At 46.6% G+C, this 11545-nt stretch overlaps 1 protein-coding gene across 1 annotated transcript in view; it reads left to right on the top strand.

Annotated features, from left to right (window-relative positions):
• Positions 1 to 4568: 4568 nt before the first annotated feature.
• Positions 4569 to 11545, top strand: part of garre1 (granule associated Rac and RHOG effector 1) — a 212231-nt gene continuing 205254 nt past the window's right edge. The window contains exon 1 of the mRNA XM_073070469.1: positions 4569 to 4681. The gene's annotated coding sequence lies outside the window, so the exon portion shown is untranslated. The remainder of the gene's footprint in view (positions 4682 to 11545) is intronic.

The raw sequence follows: 11545 nt of genomic DNA, 5'->3' as shown, positions 1-11545 counted from the left end.
GGTTGCAGCGGGACCATGCGAGGGATGAAGTGGGGCTTAGCTAAGGGACAGAGGGGTCTGAGTTGCAGGTGGGCACGAGTGATAGGCCGGGAGAGACCTTGCCAGGTAGAACAGAAGTATCCCCAGTAGTGTCGGAACATGAAGAGTTAGGTGAGGGGGAATGGACGTCTCAGAGAATTGGGAGACCACCAGATAGGCTGGCCTATGTAGCACCGGGGGAACAGAGTGTGACCCTTATCGCTTTGGGGAGCTACGTCGCTGCCTTTTACACCTGGATTGGACTTTGAGATGATTTGCCAACCCTTCTTGCAAAACACAAAGTCATGAAGACATGGCTAAATGGAAAGGTTTCCCTGCTAATGTAATGGTTTCTCCGTAGCACAGTGTTTGGGTATGACTAGAGATAACAGGGGCTTTGGAATGTGCGCTGGCCAATGTGGGGGGATGTTTTTCTTTTTTGGGTGCCCGAGGGAAGGTTTTGTGGCCTTTTGTTCGGCGGATGATGGACAGAGAAGATGCCAGAATGGGGAAGTTGTAGACTGCAGGAAGGAGTGGACTTGGAATTGGGTCAGGAGTCGACTGTGACAGGGAAATCGATGGAGAACGAACAGATGGGAAAACCATGAACTCCAACGTTGCGTATTAGACTGTTTCATGAGAATGGGCCCCCTGTTTTTGTTTTCTTTACTAACCCTACAGTCAAATTAGGAATTATAAAGCTCAATCGTTTAATTGCATGTTGTGTACTGTTTGTTATTTCGTGGTACTGATTTGTAACAGGGGACACATCACGCAGCATCCACCCAAACAAGACTTCTCAAGTTTGGCCGGGCCAGGGGCTGTCTTTCCCTAGATTAAGCCACTAGCCGAACCTAGGGTTACACTTACATTTTGCATTTTAAAGTATATATTTCTGACCGAGCAACCTAGCAGCAATAAGTTCCTTTGGGATAAATGAAGTTTTATCTTTCCTTACCTTATCTTATACATTAGTTGCTTGTCCATCCGGTTGTGTGTTGTCTGTCATTGCTTCCATTGTGTTTCTTCTGTTTACTGTGATTGCCTGCAAGAAAATGAAGCTCACATGCTGAATATGCTCTATGTAGTTTGATAATAAATTTACTTTGAACTTCGGAACGGTAGTAAGTTTTAATCTATTGAACTGCTGCCACAAAACAACAAATTTTACTACACATCAATGATAATAAATCTGATTCCTTAATGACCAACACAGTAAATCAGGTCTGCATGATTGCAGAAAGATGGAGATGTCACTTCAACAGTTCCAGCATAATTAGAGAAGGAAATCGAAGAGAGCTGACCCATTGGGCCACCGGTGCGGACACTCAGATGACCCACTGGGCCACCGGTGCGGACACTCAGATGACCCACTGGCCACCGGTGCGGACGCTCAGATGACCCACTGGCCACCGCTGCGGACGCTCAGATGACCCACTGGCCACCGCTGCGGACGCTCAGATGACCCACTGGGCCACCGGTGCGGACACTCAGATGACCCACTGGCCACCGGTGCGGACACTCAGATGACCCACTGGCCACCGGTGCGGACACTCAGATGACCCATTGGGCCACCGGTGCGGACACTCAGATGACCCACTGGCCACCGGTGCGGACACTCAGATGACCCACTGGCCACCGGTGCGGACACTCAGATGACCCACTGGCCACCGGTGCGGACACTCAGATGACCCATTGGGCCACCGGTGCGGACACTCAGATGACCCAACAGACTTTGTAGCAAACTAAGTAAGAGCTAGCTTGGACCCAGTGGTTCTAGCTTGGCCAGCGTAAATGTTGATGGCCCAAATAGCCTTTTGTGTCAGATTTATCCACTATCATCCTATCATGATTGAAGTTGATGGTTTCTTTAGTTTTAACGGGATGTTATGATTCAACAGTCCACGTGGTTAGTGAGACTGCACCTAGAACAGAAGACCTTACAACATGGGAGCAAAATTAGCCCATTCAGCCCACCGAGTCTGTTTCACCATCCAACATGGCTGATTTACTGTCCCTCTGAACCCCATTCTCCCTGTAACCTTTGACACTCTTACAGATCAAGAACCCATCAATCTCCGATTTAAATATACCCAAGTACGTGTACTCTAACTTGGAGTACCAGGTGCAGTTCTGGTCACCCAGCTATAGAAAAGATGGCATTAAAATAGAGATGGTGCAGAGAAAAAAAAAAAATCACTCGGATGTTACTGGGACTGCAGGGCTTGGGAAATTGAATAGGCTGGGAGGTTTTTCCTTGCAACGTACAAGGTAGAGGGGTAAAGGTTTATAAAACCACAACAAGCACAGATAGGACAGGTGGCTCGACAACTACAGGGCATAAGGTTAAAGTTAGAGGATCTGAGGGGCATAGACAATTGTGAAGTGTCTTGATCCAAAATGCTGAATGTCAAGACATCTCGGAAAGCTCACAATGCATCCCCTTCTCAGGAGACTGAGGAAGTACAGTATGTCCTCGTCAACCTGACACCATTGCATCGATGTCCGGTAGAATCGTGATGCCTGATGGCTCAGTGAGGTAGCTGTTCTGCACAGAACCTCCAGAAACTGCAGAGAGTTGTGGACACACCTCAGCACACCATGACAACCAGCCTCCCCTTGTGGACTCTCTCTACAAGTCTCACTGCCTCAGTAAAGCAGTCAGTATAATGAAAGTCTTTCATCTCATCGCCCTTCTTCCCTCGGCTAAAGCCTGAAAGCATGTACCATCAGGCTCGAGGACACCTTCTATCCCGGGTACAATAAGGTGGGCTCTTGACCTCACAATCTATCTCGTTATGACCTTGCACCTCATTGCCTGCCTGCACTGCACTTCCTCTGTAGCTGTTACACTCTATTCTGCATTTTTACCTTGTTCTACCTCAGTGCACTGTGCAATGATTTGATCTGTATAAACAAGACAAACTTTTCACTGTACGGCAGTACATGTGACAATAATAAACCAATTCCAGTTCCATCTCCCACTGAGTTCACACAACAGTTTCTGTGTTGCTCTAGGTTTTCAGCATCAGCAGTCTGCTGTGTCTGTAAGACCATGTTACATAGAAGCAGAATTAGGCCATTCGGCCCATCAGGTCTGCTCCGCCATTTTATCATGGCTGATTTATTTCCCCTCTGAACCCCATTCCTTCCCTTCTCCCTGTAATCTTTGACACCATGACCAATCAAGAACTTATCAATATCCACTTTAAATATACCCAATGACTTGGCCTCCACAACCGTCTGTGGCAATGAATTCCACAGATTTACCACTCTCTGGCTAAAGAAATTCCTCCTCGTCTCCATTCAAATTAGACATCCCTTGATTCTGAGACTGTGCTCTCTGGTCTTAGACTCTCCACTATGATGGAAGAAAACACAGATAGGTTCTCGGAAAGGAGCAGTTTAAAGGGATTGCTCAGTGCAGAGGGTAAGTGACTATCTCTGAGCCAAGTTCACCCACTTAACCTCAAGCATCTCCTGTGGCAGACTGTTTCTAAATTGACCCTATCAACTCTATTGAAAACTCTTTAAAAAACCCACTAAGTGGGCACGAATCTTAGACCACACCATAAGAGTGGCCACTGGCCCATCTTGCCTGATTTATTGTCCCTCTCAACTCTGCTCTCCGGTTTTCTCCCAGTAACCTTTGACACCCTGACTAATCAAAAACCTATCAACCTCTGTTTTAAATACATCTAATGACTTAGCCTTCAAACCGTCTGTGGCAATGAATTCCACAGACTTACCACCCTCTGGCTAAAGAAATTCCGAATCTCTGTTCTAAATGGATATGCCTCTGTTCTAAAGCTGAACCTTCTGGTCCTAGACGCTGCCACGATAGGAAACATCCTCTCCCTTTAAAGATAGAGTTTTAAAAAGCTGCAGCATAACTTCTAACCTCAATCTGGTTAGATCTATCAACCTTCTGGCTGAGAAGAACCGAACTCCAACCTGGGCTAGCATCTTCCCGCCTCTAATTACTATCGGCTGAACTGAATTTTCCCTTTAAGGACGAGACCTTTTTTAATGGAGCCGAAATGGAACTGCAATCCCCAGAATGCGCTGCACTGTCTGTGGACACCGAACTATTCGTTGATCTGTAACGGAAATGGTCGAAATTTTATATTACTGACAACTTAAATTAGGAATTAAAAGATAAAAGGAGACGATCGTTGAGATTATCGCTATTTAAAACATTTCATTTAGACTGAAAAAAATCTCTTCACCACCCTGACGCCACTTCCTGTTTGATGCCGGTCGGGTCCATGTGTTTGGGCCACTGGAGGGGTGCCGCCCGACACAGGGGAGTGAGCATTGAGCTGCTATTTCACTTATTCCAAACCCTGTCATCCTCAATAAAAATATATTGCAGGCAACTTAAGTTACACATAGCAGTGTGATATCTTTGGCATAAACTTTCATCAATTGGCACTGTGTGAGGTTAATCCCCCCCACCACTCCTACCAAATTTGGAGAGTGAAATGCGTCTGACACGGGGCGCGTAACCGACGGTGACGGCGGCGGCGGCGGCGCGCGCGCGGGAGTGACGGGCGCGCGACAGAGGCGCCTCCTCCCCTCCAATCCCCTCCGTCCCTCCCGACCCGTCGCGATCCGTCAGCAGCCGAGCTCTGCCCCAGGGTTGTGGAGCGTCCGAGTCCAGGTACGGTCCGGCGGGGCAGCGGCAGCGGAAACCTGGGGCGTGCCGGGGATCGGATCGGATCGGATCGGAGGGGAGGGGAGCGGGGTGCCGGTGCCGCGGACCAGGGTACTGGGACGAGGCGAGGGGGAATCGCGAGCAACCGGCGAAGTGGGTTGGTTCCGTTGGAATTTACGGTGGAGGGAATGAGGACCGCGGGGAAAGGAAGAGGAGGTACCCCCGATGGAGGGGACGTGATTGCGGTGCCCGTGAGGGAGGGGAGGGGGCTGCGGGTGCCCGTGAGGGTAGGGGAACGCGGGTGCCCGTGAGGGGGGTGAGGGTAGGGGAACGCGGGTGCCCGTGAGGGAGGGTGAGGGTAAGGGAATGCGGGTACCCGAGGGAGGTGAGGGTAGTGAAATGCGTGTGCCCGTGAGGGGAGTGAGGGTAAGGGAACGCGGGTGCCCGTGAGGGAGGTGAGGGTCGGGGAACGCGGGTGTCCGTGAGAGAGGAGAAGGGAACCCGTGAGGGGGGGAAGGGGAGAGGGTTGCGGGTCTTTGAGAGTGGGGTGCTTGGTTATCTCGGGCCGGGAAGAGGGCGGGGTGTGGTAGAATTGTTGACTTACATGCTCGGGGTGGTGTGGGTGCCAGTGGGCTGTGTTTACCCAGGACCTGGCTGGGTGGGGATAGGAGGGGTATTATCCCCTCAGGTTGTGGGTGTGGAGGAGAGGTGTGTCCTGAATTGGGCAGAGGATGGTACTGGTGATGAATATCGGGGAGCTTGATGGGGATCCCGGCTGGATTTTGAGGGAACTCTGGTGGGGGGGGGGGGGGGTGGTGGTGGTAAAGTTTCACGATGACCCGAGTTCTGGGTAACCCACTGGTAACTTGGAGAAGGAGTGAAGGAAGTGGCCCTAAGCAGGCCCTTCCTTGGCTATGTTGTGGGAGCAGGTGTAAAGGAAAGCTGAATCTGAAATATAATCAGACCCTGAATGAAGTGATGCACTGAGGCTGTTTGTTTAAGCAGAGCCATTCATTAACAGACCCCAGGGCTGGTGTTAATTGAATGAAACTGAATTGAATATGTGTTGGCGTTGGTATCGTTTCCTGCTACATTTGGCGAGGAAGGCATTCCTGCTTCTCTGGTAACTTAGTAATCTTTGCTTTTACTGGGAAAGAAGACAATGTGGTGGAGCTGTATTTTATCTTATGGCACGAATTAAACGAATGTTTACATGGGTATTGGAGAGTTATTTTTCCTTAAACTTTTCATATTGACCTATAATTTGATTCAGATTTCAGAACACATTCTTTTCAAGCCCCAAAATCAAAAATCACAGATCATTCTCATTCAGTTCTGTGTTACATTTGCTGCAGTTACTTGACTAAATAGTCAAAAAATAGTGAGGAAGTGTTTATGGGTTCGCTGTCCATTCAGCAATATGATGGATGAGGAGAAGAAGCTGTTCCTGAAATGCTGAATGTGGGTCTTCAGGCTCCTGTATCTCTCCTCCTTGATGGTAGCAATGAGAAGAGGGCATGTCCTGGGAGATGGAGGTTAGATAGATAGATACTTTATTGATCCAAAGGAAATTACAGTGTCACAGTAGCATTGCAAGTGCACAAATATGCAAATATTAGAAGTGAAGTAAGAAGGTAAAAAAATAAGTGACCTCAAACAGTCTAACAGGAGGGGATCATCGCTTCCCTGGCTATAAGTTGGCTCGTAGAGCCTAATGGCCGAGGGTAAGAATGACCTCATACAGTGCTGTTTGCAGCAGCACAGTCGTCTTAGTCCATTACTGAAAGTGCTCCTCTGTTCAGCCAAGGTGGCATGCAGTGGGTGAGAAGCATTGTTCAGAATTGCCAGGATTTTCTGTTGGGTACTTTGTTCTGCCACAGCCTCCAGTGTGTCCAGTTTGACTCCTCTACTGAATGTTGAAGGGATGTGGTGAGGATGTTTCCTATGGTAAGGGTATCCAGAACTAGAGGGCCCAACCTCAAAATTGGGGGGGGGGGGGCGATCCCTTAGGACAGAGGTAAGGAGGAATTATTTTAGCCAGTGAGTAGTGAATCTGTGGAATGCTCTGCCACAGACTGCCAAATCTGTGGGTGTATTTAAAGTGGAAGTTGATTGTTTCCTGATCGGTCAGAGCATCAAAGGATATGGCAAGAGGGCAGGTGTAAGGGGTTGAGTGGGATTCAGGCAGACATGATGGGCTGAATGGCCTAATTCTGCTCCTATGTCTTATGGTCTCTAACGAGCCAGCCTTTCTAATCAGTTTATTGAGTCTTTTGGCATTATCCATTTTGATACCATTGCCCCAGCACACCACCACATAGAAGATTGTACTGGCAAAAACAGAGTAGTAGAATGTGTGAAGGAGAGGCCTGCATGCTCCAAAGGACCTCAGTCTCCTCAGGTAGTAGAGGCTCCTCATACACAGCCTCAAGTTTGTCATCCAGGTGCACCCCCAAGTGCTTGTAGGTCCTCACCACATCCACACCCTCACCATCAATAGTAACAGGGAGCAGCGCAGGCTTAGTTTTCCTAAAGTCTATCGTCATCTCCTTGGGCTTACTGATGTTGAGATGCAGATGATTCAGCTTGCACCATTTGACAAAGTCCTCCACCAGGGCTCTGTATTCAGCCTCCCAACCTCCCTTTATACACCCAACTGTTGCTAAGTCATCAGAGAATTTCTGCAGATGACATAACTCAGTGTTGTATCAAAAGTCCCTGGTATAAGGGTAAACAGGAAGGGAGTCAATACAGTCCCCTGTGGGCCTCCAGTGCTGCTTATAGCCATGTCTGACACGCAGCTCTGAAAACACACAAACCGTGGTATGCCAGTCAGGTAGTCCATTGTCCAGGATACAATGGAAGTGCCAAGCTGCATTGAATGGAGCTTTTCCCTCAGCTATGAGGGCTGTATGATGGATACCATCAACAGGTTTGTATCTGTTGTACTGTTGGGTATTTGAAGTATAAATGTGGACCAATTATATATTGATTGTAGTGGTTTGGCTGAACTCTTGAGTCTTCCCCTGGGTATGGTTTTACTGGCAATGCTGTGGAATGCTGTTGTGGTTTGTAGCGGCTTGTGAACATTCTTGGGGTATGATATAATGAGGTGTAGATTTTCGTTGCTTTGAGAACGGGCCTTGTTTAATGATGAATTGACAACCTGCTATCATACTAACCTCAACCCCCAGCAAATTTTAAGATTCTGGTGTATTTCCTTCGAAGTTCAAAATAAATTTATTATCATATATGTTACCATATACAAGCCTGAGATAAGTTTTCTTGCAGGCATACACAGTAAGTACAAAGAAACACAGCAGAATCAATGAAAGATCACACCAAACAGGACAAACAACCCCTATACAACCCCAAAAAACCCACAAGCTGCAAGTAGAAACAGAAAAAGGAAAATTAAATAATAAGCGATAAATAATAAGAACATGAGATGAAGAGTCATTGAAAGTGAGTCCAGCAAATTGATTGCTTCCTCCATATTTCGTCATTTGTGGTCTCTTTGTTGAGCAATTGAGGACAGAAATGAGAGATTTCTTCCCTCATGGTAGTGTATCTTTGGAATTCTTTAGTAATGTAGATGGCTGAGTCTTCAACACTCTGCAGCCTAGTGTGATCCTGTGCATTGGAGCCCCCATGAAAATGGTGTTGAGGAAGAAGTTTGAAGAAGAAATTCTGATGTTGAATAATGAAGCAGGTTCAACTGTCCAGAGGGGTTACCAGAGTTGGGGCCTGTCTATTCAGGAGTGAAATCAGGAAATATTTCTTCAGGTGGGGTGACTGAAGCCTAGAACAGGGTGGTGAAGTACATCGTTCTCTGAAGCTTAGGTCGTAGGGTAGACAGGGTGGTGAAGTACCTAGTTCCCTGAAAGTGGTGTTGTAGGTAGACACGGTGGAGAAGTATGTAGTTCACTGAAAGTGGTATCCTAGGGAGACAAGGTGTTGAAGATTTTGGAACTCTGGTCTACGACAGTCAGGGCATTGAGTGTAAAAGCTGGGATGTTATGTTGCATTTGGAATATTGTGTTTGGATTTGGTTATCCTGTTGTAGGAAAGATACCATTGTCCTAGAAAGGTTGAGGAAATTTACAAGGATGTTGCTGGGACCCAAAGGACTGAAGTTTGCCACTGGAACAGATGTGCAATCTTATAGAAGTGTATACAATTGTAAGTGTGTAGAGAGGGTAAATGCACAGTCTTTTACCCAGCATTGGGGAATCAAGACCTAATGAAATAGGTGCAGGGTGAGAGCGGAGAGATTTAATAAGAACCTAAGGGGCAATTTTTCCACTGGAGAGTAGTCCTTATATGGAATGAGCTGCCAGAGGAAGTGGTTGAGGTAGTTGCATTAAATAGCATTTAAAAGGCAATTGGATAGGGACATGGATGGGAAAGGCATATGGGCCCAACACTAGTAAATGGGACCATCTTAGTTGGCCAGTATGGACCAGTTGGGATGAAGGGCCTGTTTCTCTGCTGTATAACTCTTGACTACTCTGGGAAATCAGGAGCTATGTGGTTAATTGAATGAGTAGATGTTTCCTATGGTGGGGAGTCTAAGATCAGAAGACACAGCCTCAGAATAGAGGGGCGTCCATTTAGAATGGAGGTGATAAGAATTTCTTTAGCCAGGGGGTGATGAATCTGTGGAATTCATTGCCATAGGTGGCTGTGGATACTAAGTCATTTGGTATATTTAAGGCAAAGGCTGATAGATTCTTGATTAGTCAGGGCATGAATGGATATGGGGAGAAGGTACAAGTTTGGGGCTGAGAGGGAAAATGGATCAGCCATGATGAAATGGTGGAGCAGACTTGATGGGCCAAGTGGCCTAATTTGCTTCTATATCTTAGGGTCTTAACTCCAATCAACCTGCTAACCAACTGTCTTTGGACCATGGGATAAACTGGACCATCCAGAAGAATGTAAGCATGCTTTCAGAGGATGCCAGAATCGAACTCTGATATCCAATCTGAACTGTAAAAGTGTCACACTAATTGCTACACTACTGAGGCTCCCTTGCGTATGTTACACATCTTACCAATGTTTGGAGAATTGTGAGGTACTTGAAGCAAATGCATTTATCTAATGTGGGTAAATTCAGTGAGGCAATGCAGGATGAAAACAGGGTTTTGTGAAGATCCCTACCTGGGCTTAAGCTTATTGCAACATGATGGCTCTCTCCTGGAGTTTAATTGGTCCTCTGACACCAGGTTGTCATTCTGTGTGTCAGCCACAAGCAGTGTCCACTGCTCCCAGGGTCTCTGAACAAGAGGTTCTGTCAGGGCTTTTAGTCCGACTCCATCGGTTAATGGGGTTGTGGATAAACCTATTCCAGTGTTCTCACAAATGCGGGGGAGCCCTGAGTGTTTGAGTGCTTTGTGAGGGTGTGCTCTCCCATTAGGAGGTTATCTTTCTCAGCAATGTTTCAGCTGTACAGCTGGATTAGAGAGCATGTCTTATGAGGGAAGGTTAATCAAGCTAGGACTTCCTTTTTGAAGCGAAGGAGGATGAGAGGTGACCTGACAGAGATGTATAAGATGCTAAGAGACATAGATAATTGTTAGCCAGACACTTCTTCGCAGGTGTTACGTATTCAGGCAACAATAAATATATGTGAGTTAGGCAAGGGTTTTTATAACAAATAACACGTTTACTAAACACTGAGAACAAGCCCCCCCCAAAAGTAAACAAACACTAACGTAACTGGAAATCAGCTGCTGTGCGGCAGCTTAAACAGTTCTTAAAGCAATGAAGCTTACGCAGTTCTTAAAAGTGGTATTGCCAAAAGTTCAAAATGCTCACAGTCCATTTAAAAGGAGAGACTTTTTAAGACGATTTGAATTCTCTTTCACGTCGTTTTTCTTCAGTCCCCGAAGTCGAACTTTTCCTACGAAGAATTTTACGAAACAAAACGGCTTAAAGGCACGGACCTTTTCTTCCACACTGTCCTCAATCTTTTCTGGTATTTCCCAGAGATTAACACGAGAACAGTCAACGAAATCCTTCCGAAATGAGGATCAAACAAAGGTCGAACCCGTTTCACCGTTGAAATCGATTCTCCTCGATCTTTAACTCCCGAACTCCGATCTTCACTCTCCACTGATTCTCAACTAGCAGTATTGTAAAGAAACTGCTGGCAATGACCTTTTAAACTTTAGGCATTAGATAAAACTTCATCTTTCAACTAAACTGTGTCATAACATTAAATCACGCAGTGGCATGAAGTCAACATGGCAAATCCAGCCACGAACTGCCCCTCCTCACAGGGAGGGGTCCTCCTTTTATACCCTGTGTAAAAAGAAAACCTGTCACATGATCTCTACTGGCGGGAAAATGACGTGACTCCACCATCACAAGACCATTACCTCAAGTCCAGTATAACTTCAACCCCAGTCACGTGACAAGGGTACCACTGTCACGTGTCACGAGTACGTAACACAGGGCAGAAATGGCTAATCCATCGGAAGGATGACAGAGGCAAGTTTTTTTTAAACAGAGTATTGAGTTCGCTGCCAGAGATGATGGTAGAGACAGATACATTAGGGAAGATTTAAGAGAGACTGATTAGGCACACAGGTGAAAGACAAATGGAGGGTTATATGGGAGAGAAGGGTTAGATTGATCTTACTTAAGCTCATCACCCCTACTGGGATGTGGGTTACCGACAATATCTCGACAGAATTCTCTGTCCGAGACCAGTTTTTCACAGTATCTCCAGGTGTAGCCATCTTCAAAGATCCTTCCTCTCCCAGGGATGAGGTCTTTGGAGCTTCTGTTGCCGTTTCTATAGCTCTGAGTTTTTGCAGGAAGGTGTTCTAGCTTTTTGCAGCTGGACTTGCAACCGTCCATGGC

The sequence above is a fragment of the Hemitrygon akajei genome, chromosome 17 (genome assembly GCF_048418815.1).
Source record: "Hemitrygon akajei chromosome 17, sHemAka1.3, whole genome shotgun sequence".
Lineage (NCBI taxonomy): Eukaryota > Metazoa > Chordata > Chondrichthyes > Myliobatiformes > Dasyatidae > Hemitrygon > Hemitrygon akajei.
The sequence above is the reverse complement of the archived record's forward strand: the minus strand, read 5'-3'. Positions and strand labels throughout refer to the sequence as shown.